Source organism: Paroedura picta, chromosome 10 (genome assembly GCF_049243985.1).
Source record: "Paroedura picta isolate Pp20150507F chromosome 10, Ppicta_v3.0, whole genome shotgun sequence".
Classification (NCBI taxonomy): Eukaryota; Metazoa; Chordata; class Lepidosauria; order Squamata; family Gekkonidae; genus Paroedura; species Paroedura picta.
In genome coordinates, this window is record NC_135378.1 from 75,364,521 (window position 1) to 75,388,727 (window position 24,207).

At 42.8% G+C, this 24,207-nt stretch overlaps 1 protein-coding gene across 4 annotated transcripts in view; it reads right to left on the reverse strand.

Annotated features, from left to right (window-relative positions):
- Positions 1 to 24,207, reverse strand: part of CCSER1 (coiled-coil serine rich protein 1) — a 739,837-nt gene that overhangs the window by 138,179 nt on the left and 577,451 nt on the right. The gene's annotated exons all lie outside the window — the stretch shown is intronic.

Sequence of the window (24,207 nt, forward strand, 5' to 3'; positions counted from 1 at the left end):
TGAAGCAGCATGAAGGGCAGAAATAGCATCGGAATTGCACTCTGGGCTAGTGACGGGGAACTCACTTTGCCCAGATTTGCGGTTCCCTCATGTCAAAGACGGTTGCACATTTGATTGCATAGTAATGCACTTTCAAACATGTAGTAATATCTGGGCATGGTTATAATCATTCATCTATCTCTACAGTATATATGTATATTTTTTTTTGTGTGCAGCTGGAAGTGCCTGAGTTTTCCTGAGATAATCTATGCAGAGAATGAGAGAAAGAGAGAGGGAAAGAGACTGACTAATTAAATGTACTGGAAGGGTCCTAAAGTTGAAATGAACTGCCTTCTAATCAATAAAATCAGAGTCCACTAGCACCTTTAAGACCAACAAAGATTTAATCAAGGCGTGAGGGGGGGGGGGAGGGTTTTGCGAAAACCCTCCCCCCCTCATGCCTTGAATAAATCTTTGTTGGTCTTAAAGGTGCTACTTCAGACCAACACGGCTACTCATTTGAATCTGCCTTCTAATCAGAACATTTGGCAGCCTAGGTTTACACAAAGCTCTGAGTAGTCCTAGAAACCAATCGCCCTTTCCGTCCTTTGTGGAATACGACACAGGGCTGGCTGCTGATGCACTTTTCTTAAAAAATCCAGCATTTCAGTACGTAACCAAATAGGCACACAACCTGTGAGAACAACGTCACAACATTAAGCGCTCAAATTCAAAAGTGCTAGAGCCCAAGTTAAGACATGAACTCAGTTTTGGATCCTGTAGCCTCTAATGCCAGTGCTACCGAGCTGAAGACCGACAGAGCATGGATGGAAGCCAGATTTTAGCAATATATTAACATGAATTAACTCCTACCCATTCAGGAAACCCTTCCAGGGCTGTCAAGAAAGCCCGGTGTAAGCTTTCATGCTCATAGCATACGTCCTCAGAGTATCTGAGGAAGTGTTCTGTGCACACAAAAAGCTTACCCCTTGAATAAAACCTTGTTGGTCTTAAAGGTGCCACAGGACTCCAATCTTGTTCTGTCACGATAGGCAGGGTCAGGTGCCGACGGAAAAGTTCATTTAATGCAGGAGCTCTGTAGAAAGGGCTTTTAGCCAGCCACCCTAACCATAAGTCCTGATACATGGAGATCAGGCTATTTCCTGTTATCACTCTGTACAAGCTGCTGCAACAATATCCCAATGGCCAGTATTGTCCTTTCCTCCATTCGAATGAGTGAGATCCATGTTTCACTGCGGGGGGGGGGGGGGGGAGGAAAGTGCACCAAGGAAACAGCATACATGAAATTTGCCACCAGTGACACCAGATTTTGTGTAGGGGACTATCAATCTTTTCTCGAGCCATCCTGATCTCATCCTCTTCTTTTTGCCCGACAGAACTTAATAGGAGTGAGTGGGAATTGAGATCTGCCTGCATTTTAGCCTCATTCCTTCATTTGCAAAGCCCTGCTCTGGTTTCTGCTTCTTGCAGTTTAATCCTAACCAGAGTTATACTCTTCTGAGCCCACTGACTTCAATGGATTTAGAAAGGTGTGACTTGCTGCCCTTCTGCTGTCCCCCAAAGAACTCAATAAAGCTCCTTTTACAGTGAAAACTTGGCCCTTAATTAGGGAGCCAAAGATGTCAAGCATGAACGCAAATGTTCTGAACATCAAATGATCTGGAGCAAACATTTTCAGAGCTAAAGTGGGTTTGGGACTAAAATATTTCCCACAGACACCATCTTACTTAGCATAGCTGTTTAAGTCTTTTTCAAGGCTGGCCCCCTGCTGTGTTCCCCCAATCTACTTCCTGCTAAGGGTTAAAAAATCATCTTGATCTCTTTCAAAAAGTTCAAAAGTGGTTTGCCGTCACCTGCTTCCATGTCATGACCCCAGTGTTCCTTGGAGGTCTCCCACCCAAATGCTAACCAGGGTCAGCCCTACTTGCAGTGTGATCTCAGGTCACGAAGAACTCATGGCAACCAGTGGGATTTCAAGGCGAGACACAATCAGAGGTAGTTTGCCATTGCCTGTCTCTGACACTGGCCTTCCTTGGTGGTCTCCCATCCAATACTAACCCTGGCTGACCCTGTTTATCGCCCAAGGACTGACACGATTAGCCTAGACACGGCTACTAAGGCAGCTCTGCTAATGTTGAGTGCCATTTTGAGTGCCAGCTGTGATATACCAGAATAAAGCCACAAAGTATGGCCCTCAGTCTGAGTTGACTTCATGATACTTGCATATAGCCCCAACTGATTGCTAAGTAATGGCAGTGGGAAGTCAAATCAGAGCCAAGGCAAACCCGGGACCTTCTGCATGGCCATAGTTGACCTCTGAGCCACAGCTCCACCCCACATGGTGTTGATGCAGGTCTGCCATTTAGCAAAGCCTAATTTATTAACCCAAACTGTGGTTGTTCTGTGTCTTTTTTTTTTTTTTTTGCAGGGTGGCTACTATAATGCCCAGATTCCAGCCTACAAATTGGTCTTCAAGGACAAGGGGCCATTTTAGCTCATCCCCGGAATATTTCTTTCTCCAAGAGTGACGAAAACTTCAATCACAATTCGTACAGTCCCTCTGGTTTCAGTAAAACTTTATCGCAGCAGGAGAAGGCTAATGCTTCATTTTCCATGATTGAATTTCATAAAGTTTCACCACTGGAGGCATCTCCTTCTATCTATGCGAGGATTTTCCCCCCACTATAATTTCTGTCAGTGATAGAACAGCACCAGCAGCTTTTTTTCAAATGACTGCACAAAGGATTTGGGGTGTCTTTTGGTGTTCTAAGCATGACCTCTATACTTGTTACAAAAAGGCTGCATCAGAAATCCAAAAACTTTGCTTCTTAGGGACACATAATATGTATATCCTAGGTGAACATATTTCTCCACATTACCATCACCATCAATTACATAATCATACATTTGCGTTTACCTTTATACCTGTTCTTACAGGTCACCTGCACTAAAGGTGTATGCTGGTTTTCACTCTGACTACTCATCAGAAAAATCAAACATGAGCCAGTTTGAGAGCCCCAGCTAAGTATTTCATCTTGTCTGCAAGACAGCCTGCATTTCTGGTAGGGTAAAAGAGAGCAGTGTTTCTGTCCATTTATACTCTAGAGCAGGGGTAGTCAACCTGTGGTCCGCCAGATGTCCATGGACTACAATTCCCATGAGCCCCTGCCAGCAAATGCTGGCAGGGGCTCATGGGAATTGTAGTCCATGGACATCTGTAGGACTACAGGTTGACTACCCCTGCTCTAGACCAGAGGTGGCCAAACTGTGGCTCTCCGGGAGTCCAAGGACTACAGTTCCCATGATCCCTTGCCAACTCTGTGAAAGTAACTCAGGATCTAACACCGGGTTGCTGAATATATCTGAAGTAAGCTTATTCCTCTTGTGGCGTAGAGTGGTAAGGCAGCCGCCTGAAAGCTTTGCCCATGAGGTTGGGAGTTCAATCCCAGCAGCCGGCTCAAGGTTGACTCAGCCTTCCATCCTTCCGAGGTCGGTAAAATGAGTACCCAGCTTGCTGGGGGGTAAACGGTAATGACTGGGGAAGGCACTGGCAAACCACCCCGTATTGAGTCTGCCATGAAAACGCTAGAGGGCGTCACCCCAAGGATCAGACATGACCCGGTGCTTGCACAGGGGATACCTTTACCTTTACCTAAGCTTATTCCCCTTCAGACAGTACACAGGCATCCTGGAGAGATACAAAGTTATAAATCATGAACCCAGTGACCTAGGAATTAAAGAGACAAGGAGACATGAGGTGAAACAGCCACAGCATGGAGAAATACTGAGAAGCCCGTTAGACCTCTAAGAAGAGAGCGTCTCCCCTCCACATTGATGGCATGGCATCCATGAGGCTACATGACATATTGCATAGAATAAGTTACAAGATGCCAAAGATCACACTCAAAGCTCTGTGAGTATGAATTTCAGCACCGTCTGGAATCCCAGCTCCAGCAGAAAGCTAATGTCACCTCATTATTAGGACTTTTGTGCTGAATCCTACAAGACACAGTTTTGGTGAAGAAGCTCCGAGGATAATCATACCTCCATCTATTTCTTTTTGATTCTGCTGACCCTTCAGACAAGCCTACAAAGAAACATACCATTTCTGAGGATCTTACATTATTAAACTGTAAATGTGCCCAGTTTTGCTTGATGTCATTTCAAAAGGAAGTATACAATGAACATTAAAGATACAATGCAGGGGGAGCCTGGTATTTTGAAGTCCCCTTCATTTCGTGCAATTTGGACACACCTAATTTCCTCTGGATTGTGCCTATTATGTTTGAAAACTGCTGTTTTTCGAATATAACTCTGGTGACATTACTTTTCTGCTCTGTAACCCTGTGCTACAAATAGTATAATGAAGTCCCAGAAATTGACTGCTAACTAGCTTCCTTTTCTTCATCATTGCTTTGGTGATTGAGCTTAAAAAAAACAACCATCTTACATGCTTACCTAGATCTTGACTGATTGGGGGTATTGGTGGTGGGGATACCAGGGGAATCCCTGTGCTATTTTCTCAGCAGTAGGAATCACAGATATTTTGTGTGTGCCTATACAGCAAAAGGCTATACAGAGATGTTATTTGTTCTGTTGCATAGCACTGTTATCCCTTCGACATATGCCAGTTTGTAAATATTTGGGGACAAAACATTTATCTTGGAATGGGTAATAAAAAACCACTCTGTAAATACTACTGCATGCCATGAAAGCACACACAAAGCCCTGTGACTAGTCAGGTAGAAAGTGCTATAAAGTCATGGCTGAATTACAGTGACCTGGCAGGTTTGTCAAAGCCAGAGCTCTTCATAGCTTCATAGCTCCTCTGGCCTTCCTTGGTGGTCTCTCATCCATGTACTAAACAGGGTTGACCTTGCTTCGCTTCTAAGATCTGACACGATCCGGCTAGCTTGGCCCATCCAGGTCAGCCCCCTATCCCCCCCCCCCTTTACAACTAATTGTTCAATGTATTATTTAAAAAGAAAACAGATTTCCGTCCCCCAAACTCTATATTGCTGAGACAACTCCAACACTATTTATATAGTTTATATGCAGGATAGCTGCCTACTGGCTCTTAGAATGAATCAGCAGCCAGCTACCCTGAAGTTTGAGAAAGGAAGAGAGAAGAAGCCATCTCACATTGGTTTGTCTTAGTCCTGATGTTCCCCATCCCTTTTTTCTTAGATTGCATTGGCAGAGAGGGGGTTAAATGCAATTTCCACTAATCCTGCTTCCCACCACGGAACCCCCTTATGTTGTTCCTCAGGATATCCTGTACCCCAGGGGTAGGTGGGAGCCAGAGATCTCCCGCTATTACAGTTGATCTCCCCATGACCAAGATCAGTTCCCTTGGAGAAAATGGCTGCTTTGAAGGGTGGCCATGTATCTCAGAAGAATAATCAATTTTCCCCTCAATGTATAGTTTTGCCTTGAATCTCCCCTGAATTTCATAGTTTTGCCTCCATTTTTAAATTTATGTTTGCCGCTTTATGGAAAGGTGATTGAATGGAAAGGTGTCATAAAATATTTTGAATGAATGAATGAATGAATGAATGATCCCAGTTCACATGCATTATCAGTGAGGTCTAAGAAGTCTGGCCACTAGCCAGGGCCACATCTGATACCTCTTTGCCACCTAGAAACTAAAAAGTCCCTTTACATCTGAAAATATCTGAAGAATTGAGCAGTGACTCACAAAAGTATGAACCCTGCCAACAATTTTGTTAGTTTTTAAGGTGCTAGTAGATCCTTGCTCATCTCTACTGCTACAGACAGACCCATCTTGATCTAAGTTCCTTTGTGTTCATACATGCCACATGCAGTGCTTGGAATTTTGCCTTAGTTCTCCATAGATTCTCATAAGAATATTCAGAATGTTTTGAAAGAAAATGCCGCTTTGTCCCTTAAACGTCTATACGTACAGTTTTGTTGTTGTCCTATATTAACATTAGCTTTACTCTGATCCGTTTATTTACGCATGCTCCCTCAGATTTACTCCACTTTCACCCAAGGAGTATCTGTATCCATGGAAACAGCAAAGAGAATGAACAACTTGGCTGCAGAGTCCAAAAATGCTATTCCTATTTCCGTTTCCATTTAAAGAGATGCTTTTAAAACTTATACAAGAAAGGTGTGCGTGTGTGGGTTCAACAAAGGGGCAAAGGGAACAAGATACCGATCGTCTACCGATAAAACAAAACGGTCTCTTCCTTTATTATGATTCATTGATTTTCTGAGGAAATTTAATTCTAAGAAGCATGAAACGCTAAATGAAAATCTGTTTGATGAATACAACAAAATTTAATTTTTAAATTATCTTGCCTTTAAGGGCCAATAAGAGGGATTTTAAAAGCACAACAATACACTAATGAAGAAACCCAAACAGGAGTAAAGAACCTCTGGCTGAAGGAAAATTCTGTCATTTTTATGAATAGGCTCTAAATCTGTTCAAGTGTATTCTTGTATTTCCAGTGTTTCTTTTTTTTTTAAACATAATTGCTGTTTTAAAACTTTAATTCTTCTAATAGCAGTTTCCATGGAAACCAGAAAGAATACTACTGCCAATGGGAGAAGAATTAGAAGAGTCTATATATTAAGTCTAGTATTAGGTAGATAAGAGGGCATGCTCCAAATTATCCTTTGATTTCTGTGAGAAAAAGAATAAACAGAAAGACCTAAAAATTAATTCGGGCATTAACCTAAAAATTATACAAAAGAGAAAAATATTATGCACTCCAAGTTTAGCAATGGGGGGAGGAGTATTATTAAAGGCTCCCATGTCGTGAAAAATCACATCTTTCCTCTGACCATTTCAAAAAAAAATTATCCTGCCACTCCCACAAGAGCTCGCGGCAGCTAACAATTATAAAAGCCCCAATACAAAAAAATCCCATAAAACCCATAACATTATAAAGCACAACTCAACCATCCCCTTAAAATCCTCCAATCGGTGGCTTTCCTGGAAAAACATTGTTCTAGATTTTTGAAGGGGGTCATCTTACATGCAAGGTTCTCTAATTTCAAGTAAAAACAATACCATCCATGTTGGAAGGGAAGGCAGCACGATACGGCCCAACATCATCAAATCTATAAAACTAAGCAGGGTCAGTGCTGGGCCAGAAGACCATTGAAGAAGGAAATGGGAAACCACCACCACTGCTTAATTGCTTCCCAACCCCTTGCTGGGATTGCCAGATAGTCAAAGAAGTTACAGCCCTTGGTTTGCAAGACCTGAGCAAGGCTGCAAATGAAAGGACATTTTTGGAGGTCATTAATTCATAGGGTCACTACAGTCAGGAGCAATTTGATGGCACAGGCTTACATATTTATGCACTGTATTTCATTTACAGTTTTAGTGGAGATTTGGAATCCCCAAGGAACACCAAGGCACAGCGATAAGTAACCACCCCAATGTCAGTGCGACCATGGCATACAACCCTTAAACCGAAATAAAAGGATGATGTCACACCTCCTGGAAAGATGAAAGCCGCCAGAAAACTAGACTCATTATATGCTACATGCTATTCCTCTTTAACAATTCAGAAGATGAAGAAAAGCTGGCTTTTTCTACCCCACTTTACCTGAAGGAGTCTCAAAATGGCTTACAATTGCTTACCCTTCCTTTCCACACAACAGACACCAGGTGTGGTAGGTGAGGATGAGAGAGCTCTGAGAGAACTTAGGCACATGGTAACCCAGTTGCCTGCATGTGAAGGAATGGGGAATCAAACCTGGTTCTCCAGATTAGAGGCCTCTGCTCTTAGCCATGATACTGACCACTACACCAAGACTGTTCCATATATATGACTGTTCCATATATATATATATATATATATATATATATATATATATATATATATATATATATATATATATATATATATATATATATATATATACTGCTACCTACTGGAAAGCTATGTGCCTGTATGGTTCTCTCCTAGAAGCATATAAAACTATCTTATTCTGAACCAGAATGCTGGCCTATCAAGTCCAATATTATTTACAGGGATATCTGTATGGTCTCAGAACAATATCTTTCACTGCTACTTGATCTTTCTAGCTGAACATATCACGTGTATCTTCTGCAGCATTGGACTGTTTCTCATTAAACACATGCACTGCACCACTGAGTTATGTGGTCTCTCCATATATTATTAATCTCCTATTTCATATGGGGAGCTGAGGTTGGGAAAGAATGATTTGCCTGAGGACATCTACTGGATTTTATTGCAGAGGAAAATTTGGAATGGGGGACTTCATTCAGCTGTGCTCCATAGATGGCAGTCCTCAGCATGAGTCACACTACTCAAAAGAGAAACTCATAGCTTATTTCTCTCTTTCTCTTTGACAACAGAGGGCTAGGGACTCTCTCTCTCTGATTTCTAATTCATTGAAATGTTTCCAAGGCTGGAGGACCTTATATAACATTGAAGTCACAAATGGAAAAAGTTTTCAACATGGACAACTTTATGTCATCACACTAAAAGACGGAAGAAATATTATTCCCGGAAATCCCCATTAGAGAAGTTTCCAGAAAGGACAGTTATGTCAAAAAGTGACTGATGGAACAGAAAGCCCCCCCTCCCCCCAAAAAAATCATACAGAAAGACATATAATTAGAGGCACTCAACAGAAAACTTCCTCACAACTTCCTTTGATAATCATGAATTATGGAACAAGGCTGAGCATAATTTTCGAAGACATGATTTACGTCTTCAATGCATTTGGTGTTTGTTGCCTCTAAGTGAAATTCATTTCATTAAGGGTGTTTCTAAAAGAAAGCAATACAGTCATAAATGCTGATTGATAGATTGACAGATGATTGATAGATAGATAGGTATTACTCAAAAAGCATACCTGCTTTTTGAGTAATAGGTATTACTCATAAAGCATAACTTTTGAAAAAACCCAGAGAAAGATTTACAGAGTTATCTTAAGCACAACTATAACCTTTTTAGTCCATTGAAATTAAGCCTGATCGTTACCTCCCATTATCCACAGAGAAAATAAGCTTTAAGGATGATCAGGAGAGTCTACTTGTCTGTGTTAGACACCACCAAAGGAACCCTTTAACTGCTAATCAGAAAACTTTGCTAAACAGGACTAGTTAGGAAGCCTTGCAAGATCTGAGCCACCTAACAGTTCACATGGTGTAAAGTTGCCTTTACTGATATTTGCAGATAAACCTTTACAGCCACCTGGAGAATGAAGATTTCAGGTCAAGTTCTAAGTAATTTATCATAGCTGATAACAACATTTGCTTAGGAAACCACACAAGAAAGGCAATGTTGGGGGAAAAATAAGACTGCTGAAATTCAAAGATCACTTAAAAAAAAAAGAAACCTAAAACTGCAGAAGTTAAGCACTAAGAACAAACTATTTCCCCCTCCTTAGATCAGTAAACTGGCAAGAGTGTATGAGAGACAAAACAGGAATGCATGTATGCTGAAATATTACGGAGAGTCACTAGATGTAGGGTCGTAATTACCATTGAAGCCTGTAAGGTGGAATATATGTTATCAGGAAGTACCCAGAGAGGATGCACAGGTGAATCGCACTGCTCAATTGTTTAGTGCAATGTGCAAAGCAGGAATGCATGTGAGTTGTGGTGCCATCTTGGGGGGAAAAAAAACACTTACCTGGGAATAGCCCCACTGAATCGCTCTGGCTGTGATTCTGTTTAGGGTTGACCTCTTATTTTCTCTCAGCACTTGATAACATGTAAAGGCAGTTTAAAGAGGGTAGGGGGTTGGCACGTAACCTTTCACAAAAATAATGAGAACTCAGATAGGCTACACATTGTATGACATAATAAATCCAGTGCTGCCTAACCCAATTACAACAGCAAAACTTTGTATGCTCTTTTTGGATACATATCCGTGAGAAGATCTGAAAAGCCATACTCTGTGTAGGGTTGCAGTGATGGGGGGCAGGGACGGAATGACCTCATGGCCTCACAAAACTGTTGGCCACCAATTTATTCATTGATATTGCCTGAGATATGGATCAACGAGGTTGCATTTATCTTGCTTTTCTAGCACTTTATCAAGGATAATTGGCAGATGGATGGATCCACCCAACCACATCCACCATAGTACTTTTGTACCATTGTGTAGAAATGTATACATCAATTTGCCCTAAATTGCTTCTCTGTGGTTCTGTGCTTGATTTCACTGTGGTCGTTCACTATGTGAGAGAAGATGCTGGAGTAGGTGGAACACTGGACTGATCCTCCAGGGCTCTTCTGATGTTCTTATGAAATATATAATACAGGCCTAGGGAGTCAATTTTTACTGTACGTTATATACCTAAAAGATGGATTTTCCAAAGAAGAACCTGGTGGTCATTTACAGGTACTAAAACTTTTAAATGATGGCAGGAGTAACCAGAGATGGATTTTCCAAAGAAGAACCTGGTGGTAATTTACAGGCACTAAAGCTTTTAAATGATGGCAGGAGTAACCAGGAGATACAAGAAAAAAGTCATATAAATATATGTCAATAACCATTACTGACCATAATGACCATGAAATCTTTGCTATCAAGTTATAGGTGTTTCTGCTTTGGCTGAAAGCAGCATCAGCAATCTTAGATGCTTCAACTCCACCACGACAACACCTTGCACCTACCACACATTGCAAGGAACACTCCACTCCTTTAATTATTTTAAGATTTCAAAAGCAAGGACTTTAAAATGAGCCATTCCACACCTGCCTTCATTAATAAGAGCAAAGTCAATCCTTCCAGCATTTCTTAAGAGTGAGTTGTTCCACTGAACAGATTATAAACCTTTCCCGCAGTAAGATGAGACATAGACCATCATTGTACTTATACCATTCTTACTCTTCCCACAAGACCCGTATCAGTGGACAAACGTGATCAAGCTCTTGGTACCCCACCGATTCACATATCAGCCTCAGCGAATGTGATGCAAGCAACATGTGCAAGACTGCCAACAGTGAAATAAAAGCGTTATTTCCACTGGACCGTGCTTGGTGAAGAAGCCAGTAATGTCATGTGATGAGGAATCGACTTGGCATTCATCGCTGATATGGCATTGCGCAGTTATTGTTAATGCGGTGCATTGCTGCAGCTGGTTATGTGCACGTGAAACAAAAATGGATGCCTCACAGATGGACCATTGGGTGGGGGAAGGCAGAAGAGAGACGGGATAGACTTGAAGAAGTGCAGAAAAGGCCTTGCCTCAACGTCTGATGGCACTTGGGAGACTTTGCTTATTTAACTTAGTCACAGAAACAGAAAGGGTGCCAGAGACCTCTTCCTTGCCCTCTCTTTCTGCGCTATCACTAGAAATGAAACCCTAATTCCACCATCTTGCACAGGTCATCCTTTCTCTACGAAGTAGGTAGCAAGGGAAGAAATGCAGGCAGGTTATTATTGGACTGTCTTTTTCTTAAGTGTGCTTCATGGGTTAATCAGAAGCAATGGCAGTAGTGACAGTAGTGGCGGTGCCATCCCCTTGGGTGCAAGCTCTTTCATTCTCAATTTTTTTTCAAAAAAAGCTTCATCAATTATTTTGGATTATGCTCGCCTTACAAAGGGCAACTGCATCGCAAGAACATACCATGAAGCCAGAAACGAGGTCATTAGCTCGCTTCAATTTGGTGACAAGCTAGGGATGGGGGTCCCCTTTCAACTTCTGCAGGAGGCATGAGAGCGGAACTCAGGCCAGCCTCCTCCTCCCTTGCAGACTTTGAGTCAGCGTGGAGTTCCTCAACTTCTCTCACAACTCTGTCAAGGCAACCTTCCTTTACAGCTGCACCGGAGAAAGGGCAGATGAAGCGAGGAAAGGAGGGCGCATCAAAAACCATTCGCTACAGACATGTTAGGCAATATGCAACACTAAGCGGTTGTATATTGGCCTCGGGGCGTTGAAACTCTACCAGCATGCCATGCTACAGCACATCATAAAACACATATAGTCATCTTTACAACACAGAGCAGAATTTATAAGGGACTCACATAATTGCCTGCGAGAAGGAACAGGAGCACTTCCATAAGCTGTGCCCTGTAAACAAAACACATTTGGTTTTGGAGCGAAGGGTGTCAGCATTAAGAGTCATAGCAAAAGAAAAATGGCAGGAAATGATGGCGCCGGAGAGGGAGAAGCTTCAGATAAATAACGCATCTTGTTGTTTACCGAAGAAAGCAAGGCATTACAGCAAATGACAGGCACTTTCAAACTTGTCAGAAATTAGGCTGGGTGGAAAAGGAGACTGCATGAATTACATATCAATGCAGCCTCCTTAAGAAAAATAAACTCCATTACATCAGCTGTTTAACGGAAGTAGTCAAGCGGTGTTTGCTTCAAGCATTTCTAACAGCTCACAGAATTAACCCAACAGTCAAGTTTCCTCTCCCTTCCATGTTCTTCAATGTTCTTAAATGGTGAACGTCCAAACTCTGGTGACCGGTCAACGTTCTCATGTGGACATTGACATCTCATTCTAATACATGTCAGTATTGAATGCTGAACGCTCACAAAATACTCTGCGGCTGAAATCACACTGCTGATTTTAATCTGCCCTCGTACCAGCATGGCACACGGAAATAGATTTGATGGTCCCTTCCTTCCATTCTTCATATTGTGCTCCCTAAGAAATTAATACATTATGGGTGGCAGCCTATCAGTCTTTCCACTGGTGAAAAGGGGAGAGAGTGATTCCCCTTTGAGCACCAAAATAACTATGCTGGTCACCTTGGGATTTGCATGGACAAAGCCAGGGAGGAATGGGGAACTACCTAAGATTGACTAGAAAAGCTGGATGGGTCCAAAGACATATGTTTTGGGTTATGTATTTATTTACTTATATCTCAACATGACACCAAAACGCACAGAAGCCCATAAGTCGTGCCCTCTGAGGAACGGCGGCTATCTCAGAAGTCAAGGTTTAGTGATTCCAATCTCCCATTATTCCAGACAACCCTTTTCCACAGGTAACATAACTATGGTGTTCACTCTAACTATATTTATAAAATGTGACATTGAATGCCAAAGTAAAATACTTTAGTTCAAGTCCACTAGCACCATAGAGATCAGCAAGAGTTTCAGAGTATAAACTTTCTATTCAAATATGCGTATTCAGGCAAAATGCCAAAACCATTCAAAAGAAAGGAGCAAAAGGTCAAAAGAATGGAATGTTTGTGTACAGATCCACAGAGAACCGAGGAAACAGCCTAGGATTGTTCCCCAGTTACAGATATTCACTATAACATGAAGAATGTTGGATTGCCAAGGTGGAAGAAGGATGGCCAAACTTAGCCTCTTCTTCTTGTCACCAGGTGACAAATATTCACATGAACTGATCCCAGGTGGATGTTGGGTTGGATGTCATGACTTTTTCCCCACTCCACTTCAGTTGTAGCCAACACAGTGAAATGAAAGAAGGCGATTGACGCAAAGGTTGCCAGAGAGAAGAAGAAAGACCTAGAAGTTGAACTTGTTATCACTAGAAGATTAGAAAGAACTAGAGAGTTTTCGCGGGGGGGGGGGGGATGACTGGGAACAGAAGCACAGGGCAGAATGTTAGCAGATTATCCAAATTTAAATGGTATAGAAAGAAGAGAGATGTTGATGGCAAGCCTACCACTAGGATTAGGACGATGTTTGACAACTGCATTTGTTCGCTTATTTCTAGGATCAGAGGCAAGAGACACCTTGGACTTACCAAGTGGCATCTGCAAACCAGGGGTAAGAGTCACCACCAATTTGGATGGCTAACAGTCATGGGCTGAACAGATGACTGGCATTAGTCCAGACAACACTCTTATGAGATGGAGGCAGGACAAGGATGTGGAAATGACAAGACTCATTTCTGACCTCTCACAAGGGCATCTCCAATTTCAAGAGGCTAGAAGTTGCCAGGGGCGTTCACAGCTTGGCCAGGTTACTTTAAAACAAGGTCTGATAGGAAGGCCAATGAGAACTGAGGAAGAGGGTGCCAGAAGGGGAAATGAGATGCTGGATAAATCCCCCCAGTTCTAATTCTTTGACACTTGCAGAAGACATTGCAATTTAGAAGTGAGCTAATTGTTATGCAGATTTTTATCCACCTCTCCTTCCCCACATTAAATCATCGCTTATACTATACCATCCTAAAAAGACATGCTGGCTAACAAATTGCCATTACACAATAAAGAAAGAAATATCAATAAATATACGGTCTAAAATTTAAAAGTTCTTAAATATTTATTTATTGAATTTCTATGTTGCCCTTCCCCGAGGGCTCAGGGTGGCTTACAACATATGTTCAGTTAAAACATTTAAGATTAGTAAAACCAATGTATGTTTACAGTTATTTAAAAGCTCAGGAGCCCCCACTATTTGCAGGGTGGGGGGAAATAAAGTGGTCAGTTATTACTGATGTGCTATAGGCCTCAAACATAGGCCTTGCAGAAAAGCTCTGTCTTGCAGGCCCTGCAAAACTGTATGAAGTCTCACAGAGCCCTAATCTCATTCGGTAGACTGTTCCACCAGACCAGGGCAGAGAAAGCCCTGCTTCTGATTGAGGCTAGTTTCTCCTCTCTGGGGCCAGGGATCTTTAGCTGTTTTTGTGTGCTGGAGCGTAAGCTCCTCTGAGAAGCACAGGGGAGAAGGCACTCCAGCAGGCACAAGGGTTACAGACTGTTTAAGGCTTTAAAGGTGAGTACCAACACCTTGAACCGAATTCGGTCCTCAATTGGGTGCCAATGCAGCTGGGAGAGCACTGGTTGAATGTCTTCCTTCCACCTGGTTCATGTAAGGAGTTGGGCTTCTGCATTTTGGACCAGTTGAAGATTCTGGATCAGATACAAAGGTAGCCCTGCATGGTGTGTTACAGTAGCCTAGTCTGGAGGTGACCACTGCATGGATCACAGTGGCCAGGTCAGATGCCCTGGGTGGACTGCAAGCTATTTGCAGCCATTTTCCTAAGGACACACAGTGATAGAACGATCCTGCTCTGCCTTTAGTAGTCCATCCCATCCAGGAGACTGGTCCAAACTCCAAAACAAGGGTTAGGCAAAGCAGAAGAGGGATGGACAGATGTATAAAATGTCATAAACAGAAGCTGGCCTGAGTAGTACTTCTGAGTAGTACAACCGATGCATGGGTTGATAGATGATGTAGTTAACTGCTGCATGTATGTCTATTTGACAACAATGGTACTGGTGGAAAAGTGTAAGCAAATAACAGTCAACTTATGGTGACCCTGTGGGGTTTTCAATTGGTGGTCTCCCATCCAAGTACTAAACAGGGTTGACACTGCTTAGTTTTCAAGATCTGATGAGCTAACCTGGGCCATCCAGGTCAGAATAGTGACAACAATAGGAAGGTACAAATAGGCACCTTTCATTTCTTTTTCTCTTCACATGTTGTCATTATGAGATTTTTCGCATCGTCCATTTTAGTTGTCGGTGTTCCAATGGATTTGTCTGTTTTACAGACACTGCAGAAATACTGTATTTGTAAGCAGGGATGCCAAGGTAACTTTATAATATGTGCATTGTGGGAAAGAGTGCAACACTAGGAAACAAGAAAAGGCACAGAGATAAAAGATCAATTCATACACAGGGGAAACAAAGACAAAACAGATTTTCAGATCAGAACTGAGCTTCACAATTCCATCACACCCATGGTCAAAAAGTTTATTTCAGAAGATACAGCAACTATTGTAGATTTGTTCAATTTAATGTAGATACAGCAGCAAATACCCAGAAATTACAAACTATCAGTAGGGCATATGAAAACGAGAGATACTATTATGGGTTTCAAGCAAAAGAGAAACCCTGAAGGAAATGTTGCCCCATTGTAATATGAGCACAAGCTTAGGAGTTATATAAATGTTGTACAAGCACAGAAATCTGCCTTCATGTAAAGGACGATCATTGTTAACAACCTGGCTCAGCTAGTCAAGTAAGTGATGAACCCTGAGGCACTTAATTATCCATGAACATGTAATTGATACCACTTGGAAGTTCATTAGATGCTTCTTCTACAAACAATTGGGTGCCTTAATTCTATGATAGTTCACTTTTAGTAAATATACATTAAGACCTGTCTTAAAACATGGGGATATGGCCAGGCTAGGCAGACAAATCACAGAGAATGGTAAGTCTTTCAATAAAGAAGGGCTACCTTGACCAAGCTGAGTGTCCTTAGGATTTATCACATTTGTAGAAATTCTATATACAGCATTGGGGAATGAGAGGTGGAGACCAGCCCAGTCAAGCACCTCTTTACCTGGTGCTGGCCTGGGGGTCTCTGGAGGAGGATGGATGCTGGGAGACAGTAAGCAAGATATAAGAACAAGTCAACAGAAGGGGTGGAAATGGAATAGGGAGAAAGAGACAGGTCATGGAGCGGAGCCAACGAGCAACTTAAAAACTTGTTTTTCATCATTACAGGGTTTAAAGAAAGAGTTAAATGAGTGTTATGGGCACAGCAGCCAAGAATACAGAAAAGTTGTATAGTTCTGTGGAATTAGGTTGGGTCCAAGAGATGCACAAATGCACAGCCTTGCATTCTGCAATGCTCCAAATTAGACGTGCAAGACCAATGCATCCACAGCACTAAAACATGCACAGAATTTGCTGTAAGCATTCATTTGTAGGCAGGACAATCTCGTTCCACAGTACTACAATGAACATCTTTCTCGTGGGTCATGGGTCTGGCTTGCAAAGCAATCATATGATAGCTATTTTGACAGTAAAATCTAGATCACCTTAATCAAAAACATCTAGTTGCATTCCTTCAGCCCCATTTTATCTTTACAACAAAACTGTGGCGTAGATTAGGCTGAGAAAAAGTGGGGAGGCAGGAAAGACCCTGATGGGTTGGATTAAGGGCACTTGTCAATACTGGCCAGCTAGAGGCCTCCAGAAGCCCACTAGAGTGGCTGGAAAGCTCATTAGTTTGTATTCAGCATCTCATATGCAATCAATTTAGTTGTCATGGATATATGCCATGGCTTGCACTAAGCTCCATGCATTTGTCTTCTCTCTAAGATAGTGGCCATCACCACAGCTGAAGCGGTGAATTCCTTAAATTAATACTCCGTTGGGTGAAGAAGTACTTTCTTTTGTGCATCCAATTTTCTGGCTGAACGACCCTGGATTCTAGTGTTTTGAGAGGTAGCAAAAAAAACAACAACAACTCCCTCCAATCCTTCTCTCAGAACAAAACATGATGCAATTATGCACCCTGAACAATACATTTCCTAGTGGCTTCCTGTTGGATAAATTTCATTTCATTTTGTTGCTGGAATGGATTCAGATAATTTCAAATAACTTCTGTAGTCATGTGAATGATTACCAAACAAATCAATATAAATCTGCTGAGCAATAAGTTCTTCTGAGTTCAGTGGGATGGGCAGTTTAATCCAGTGCAGAGTTATACAAATATAAATTGAGTCATTTCAATGGGATTAGACTGGGCTAACCTTTCACAGGATACTCCCAGGAATATTTTCGTAGGATGGCATTTTTAGTCCCATGTACATATAAACAAGACCACAGACAACATCCATTATCATTTCCCCTCCTACAACAAAGAGACCAGAGCATGTAGAATGGTATGGTGCAGCCTGATTTCATCAGATCTTGGAAGTTAATCGGAGTCACTACTTGTATGAAAATCCACCCAAGAAGGCTTTGCAGAGGAAGACGTAAACCACACCAGCTTCTCACTTGCTTTGGAAACCCCTTGCTGGGGTCTCCATAAATCAGTTGCAACTTGACAGCACTTGCATGTGTTGTGAGAACAACAAGAGAACAATCCTAAACAGGTCTGCTCAGAGTTTCCCTAAATATTCAATGATGCCCACACCCTGGAAAAAGGTTCTTCAGATTGCACTGTGAATGTCTACCTTAGCGATACCACAAACCTTGCAGACATCAGACATGAGCTGATCAAGGGATCTATTCAATTTGGCAACAGTTCAGACTGAAGACCTGCCAAACAGATTTGTATATTTTCCCAGCACTGCTATGGGTGGAAATGTTGCTGCTTCAAACTGATCAAACACTAGGGACTTCACTAAGGACTTCTTAGAAAAAGATCCAATGTTAAGATTGTTTTTTCTAAAAACACAGCAGGTTGGATCTAGCTCGCTTTTCCACTGACTCTTTCATGGTTGTTCTCTCCGCAGGCTCTAGCGTAGTTCTTTGGATGGTCAAGGGGGACCATCTATTTTCATTTGTCACCAATCAAAAAGCTGGCTGGATCCAACCCAGCATTTATTGATACATTCACGTATATGATTTATGACTAATTTCAATGTCTGCTTAAAAAATTGCTTGCTGGGCAGAGTAGTGGTACGGCAAGGACAAGGGAGAAGGAGAACTCAACCAGGCAATACGCACAAGGATGTCTCTGTGCTTTACCATTTATTTCATTTATTTATATATTTATTTTTCAATTTATATATCATCACTCTCCCAATGGGCTTGCGGTGGTTTACAACAATAAAACATTATCTGGCAGAACCATGGGGAGGGGGACCTTCAGATAGAATATCGAGACTCCACCCTGGCCTCAACCATATGCCTGGCAGAAAGGAAACAGCCTGCTGAGCAGCCAAGTGCAAATCAATGAGCAGATGGACAGTCCACTGAAAATGGAGCTCTTTCACTAGGTCTTTATTTCAGACCATCGGGCTCCCAGAATCCCCTCCCATCGATTCCACGGGAGTGTGACCGTGATGTTACTGTGACTAAACATTCTGTGGTTACCCATGTTATATTACAATGGTTGAAGCTGCCACATTGTTAATGACACCATTGCCAAGGTATATTATATTGTATTAGGCAATCCATGATTCTTGTAAACCACCCTGAGCCATAAGAGAGGGCAGTTTATAAACAAACAAACAAACAAACAAATAAATAAAAATGAGCTGCCTGATAAAAACTGGTGCACAGGCTGTGAGCTGAACCAGTGGGTGTTGGAGCATCTCTATCTCTATAATCTAACACAGGGTTAGACCTAGGCAAACGTTAGACTCAGATAGCATTTTCATTTTAAGCTTTTGCACATGATGGTGCCTTGATTCTGAACATAGCTTTGTGTGTGTGTGTGTGTGTGTGTGTGTGTGTGTGTGTGTGGTCAGCAAGGACCAGGGTTGCTAACTCTGGCCTGAGAAATTCCTGGAGTTTGGGGGCCAGTACCTATGGAGGGGGGAATATGGGGAGGCATTTCACCAAGAATCTATGGTATACAGTAGATTTTGTCCTCTGAGACCACCATTTTTAAGTGGAACACATCTACTGCCATGCTCCCTGTAACAGAAATGATAACAAATGTGACATCCATTGTCCTGCCTCAGGGAGCATGCCAGTAGATAGCAGCTGCACTGCTGCTGCCCCTGCTGCTTGTCTTGTCCAGGAGAGTGGAGCCAACCTTGGAAGATGGCCAGCAGGAGCAGCCGCACGGTGGTGAGGCCCAGTGCTGAGCCCTGCTCAGTGCTCTGCCACCACTGCCACCCATCTTCTGAGGCTGGCCCCTCCCTCAGAGGAGAGTGGGACTGGCCTTGAAAGATGGGAGGCAGAGCCCTGAAGGAGCCCCACAGCTGCTAGCCATGGGGTGGCCAGTTGAGGTGGTGGAGGGCCGCAGAACACAGCAGACCTCTGGCCGCAAGAGGTAAGGAGGGGGAAGGGAAGGGGGAGTAGGGGGAAGATGTCTGGGTATGTCTGTGTGTGTGTTTGAGAGAGAGGGCAGGGAAGGGACCAAAGAGGATATTGGGGAAGCAAGAAGTAAGGGGGCTAGGCAAGGAGGGAGTGGGAGGGAAGGAGTCTGTGTCTCTCTGTGTGTGCATCTGTGTGTAAGAGAGAGGGAGGCAGGAGGGACCATGGAAGAGATCAGGGAAGCACAAGGTAAGGGGGGAGAGGCCAGCAGGGAGTGTGGGGGAAGGAGTCTGTGTCTTCATGTGTGTGTGCATCTGTGATAGGGGGGAGGTCTAGGACCAGGGAGCCTCAGATCTGGTATGTGTTCCACATAACCTGTGATAGTCAGCCTGTCGCTAGATTTTCTCCATGGGAACTAGTGCCTGCAGATTGGAGAACAGCTGTAATTCCTGGACAACCTAGTGAGGACCCCTCCTTCTTGTGCCACCAGTAAAAAATGTGGATGGATCCAACCATCTAAGTATTATAGGAGCATGTCTGAGCTCTTGTGAACTGCTTCCCTCTGAACTTAATTAAAGGTAAAGGTATCCCCTGTGCAAGCACCGAGTCATGTCTGACCCTTGGGGTGATGCCCTCTAGCGTTTTCATGGCAGACTCAATACGGGGTGGTTTGCCAGTGCCTTCCCCAGTCATTACCGTTTACCCCCCAGCAAGCTGGGTACTCATTTTACCGACCTTGTAAGGATGGAAGGCTGAGTCAACCTTCAGCCGGCTGCTGGGATCGAACTCCCAGCCTCATGGGCAGGGCTTTCAGACTGCATGTCTGTTGCCTTACCACTCTGTGCCACAAGAGGCTCTATTCTGAACTTAATTATGCTGTACCAAATGTCTATGTTCTACTTGTAACAGCCACTTAGTATTAAAGCAAATCTGGTTGATTACCCAAGACATGCTGGACTGAATGAGGATTCTATACTCAAAGCAGCAGGTGAGCCTGTTTCTTGCTCCAGATTTGTTCATCCAATCAATCTTTTTTTTTAAACGAAGACAGTTGGTATGAGACAAACCTCAGATCATCCTCTTGAAAACACCATCAATTTTTAATTTCTGTAAGGCCAAAGCACAGCATGATTTCATATTCACAATTTAGAAGACAGAATGTCACTTCCTGAACGCTGCAAAGAAATTATCACTGAAACTTAACACTATTGAGTGGAGTTATCTTGAATTTTGTCGGTTTACCCAAACAAGTTCCTGCCAGTTTCCCCACTAATGACTCTGTGTGTCATTTAGCAAAGTTTAGTTCTTCTTGGGAAGAAAAGGAGTGAACTCTTCAAGCATGTGTGTGTTTATGAAGAATTCTGTTCCATAAAGAAAGCAATAGATATGTATTACATTGGTTTTTTATGTGTGTGCGTGCCTATCAGCAAAACACAGTGGCTAGTGTACAAACTCCTCTCGTTTCAAAGTTATGATTTCATCTATTCTTGGCTAAATAGTGTCCATCTGTTTACAAACACACATAGAAACACACTGTCAGGATCTGCCTGGTTGACAGTCTACTGCCATGATCATCTGATATAGTATTTAATGAGGAAGGGTTACCTGTCACTGAATCATAGAATAATAGAGTTGGAAGGGATCTCATGGGTCATCTAGTCCAACCCCCTGCACTATGCAGGACACTCACATCCCAATCGCTCATCTACTGTAACCTGCCACCCCCTTGCCTTTACAGAATCAGCCTCTCCGTCAGATGGCTATGTAGCCTCTGTTTAAAAATCTCCAAAGATGGAGAACCTACCACCTCCCGAGGAAGCCTGTTCCACTGAGAAATGGCTCTAACTGTCAGGAACTTCTTCCGGATGTTTAGATGGAATTTCTGTTGAATTAATTTCATCCCATTCATTTTGGTCTGTCCCTCTGGGGCAAGAGAGAACAATTCTTCTCTGTCCTCCATATGGCACCCTTTTAAATACAATGCCATCTGCCAAAGTCATTCTTCCCATTGCCATTTGTCTAATGGCCATTTTTTTCTGCACAGGATGGAACTGTAGGAAAGGGGACCTTGGATATTATCAGTGATGCAGTCCTTGAGCCAGTCTTGCAGGAATGGTGTAATTTGCACTTGGGTATAGGACTAGTTTGCACGCTTCCCCCAGAAATGAGTGAGGGAGCCTGCCTTTTCCTGGGAACTGGAAAAGTCCACCTGTTGTCAGTTGGGGCAGGGTATTTTTTGGGGGGTTATATTGATCAGTGTATTGCCTATCAAATTAGTTTCAGCAAGAATAATCATGAACTTTGTATCACTACCTCAATACCCTGCTTTTACTGATAATGCCAAGTTTGTTCACTGAGAGGGTTGGTTGGGTTCTGATACACACCGTTGTACGCATACAGTGGTCCCACCAAATGTATCTTCTTCACCCTTTCAGTCCCCCAGCTCTAGCAGTAGACATTTGGAAAGCCTGAGAATGCTTAAAGAACCTGTGATTCACCTGAACAAGTATACATTATTGCTGATCTAACCAGAACAGTGCATATCTATCCAGTGCAATCTATGGTTCCACCCTTAGCACCTCTTTTATGGCTACCCAATTATGTTAGTGGAAAAAGTAGCTCATGATAACTCTTTATCTCTTAATAACCCCTTATAACTCTTACTTAACACCCCTGAAATATCCCTAAAAAAAAGGGAAACCGCAGAAAGTTGCTCTCTTGCTTTCACTGATTTTCTTTAAAATCCACACTTGAATAAAAATTAATGCCAAATAGCTGTTGAAGAAAATGCCACAAACACAGTCATCAAGTAAACTAAAATAAATCTGTTCCTTTCCCAAATATCTTTCAAAGCAAAGTTATCGCTCAATAAGGAAGACATATTTCCATCTTAAAGTTAGCTGTAAATATTTTACTAGAAGTCTCCTGGCATGTTTTCAACTCTAAAGGAAGGAACATTTGCATGCGGTTTTCAGCAATCTGCTCATGAAGCCGAGGTGAAGGATCCTAAAAATATACTTTGGTAATAGAACCTGAGTTGAGCAAAGACTGATGAAATGGGATTGATTCACAATCTGAAAGTTCACTTTGGGTTACATTTGCATGGATGAGGTTCAAGACTCATAAGATCCTCATCTTGCACAAGTTGTGGGTTACCAAACTTGGTGCGTTCATTGGGAGCTAGAAAGCTATTATGTCAGAAGGTGGCCTACACATCTGGTATATATGTTCTAGACATGACAGGGGACCTACACAAGTGTTATGGTGTGGGTGTGGTCAAGGGCCAGGGCTTGATAAATGAAATTCCATGGGCAGAACAATTTTGGGACAAGGTGAACTTAGCTTCATTCAGGTTAGGAGTGAGGGACCAGTTTAGTACCAGAGCACCCATATAGAGGCTGCTCCCATCAGATCTCCACTACTCTACAGGCTTATTCTGAGACTCGGACAGTGACCACCATATGGTGTTCATTCTCCACATTGTTCTTGTTTTCAGTTTATGACTCATCTGTGCCAGACTAAATTTTAGATGATAACAATAGTCATTTGGTCTTCCCAGACCCAATATGCTGTATAGTCCAACTTTCTTTAAAAGTTGAGGGAGTCACAAGGGAAAGGCAGGATATAAATAAACAGAATAAATAAATCCTGACAGTGTGATGTCCCCAATATTACCGTTCCGAGGTTTTCTTCCACAAATACTTTGCACCACATGGGGGCTGCTTTTAAAGGGTAGCATAAATTGCTGGGAATATTGTAACCAAGTAGGCTGGATTAAGTGACTGGGTCATCCCATCTGTCCAGACCTCCACCAGGAAGAACTGGCTGTTACCAGGAAGAACTGGCTATCCACAGAGCTGGTCACATGCTTTAGGATGCTTAGGGCTGATCCTGCGTAGAGCAGGGGGTTGGACTAGATGGCCTGTATGGCCCCTTCCAACTCTATGATTATATGATTCTATGAATACCCATGTCCCAGCTGTTCCAGAGAAGCCATTTGGTGTGCAGATGAAAGGAGCCTTAGCAGCCCGGTGACAGTAGGTTTACTGCATGACTGATACCTGAAAGTCTCTTGGAAAGACAACTTCTCTCCAAATTTTATTTGTTTACGTATTTGTTTCTTTGACTTTTATGCTGCCACTTCTAGCCCAGCTAGCCCATGGTGGCTTACAACATGTTATAACAAGAAAATCCTCTTGTTAAAAAACCCTCCCCCCTCCCCATCCTCCCCCCAACCCCTTCCCCACCCAGCTGCAAATTTGGTACCATGCAAGGTGCCCGAAGGCATGGGAGGAGGGCCAGATCTTCCATGTCCTGGCCTCAACCTAATGCCTGATGGAAGAGCTCCACCTTGAAGGCCCCTCAGAACTCAGAAAGTTTTGTCAGCTCATTCTACCAGGTAGGGGCCAGGGCCGAAATGGCAGAGATCTGTTCTTCTAGAAAGGGCAGCTATATACAGACTGGGTCACATCTACCAAATGGACTGCTTATCTCCTTATGTCCCCTGCAGGACCCTCCGCTCTGCGGGTATGAATTTGCTGGCTGTCCTGGGTCCCCAGGATGTCTGCCTGGCCTTGGCCCC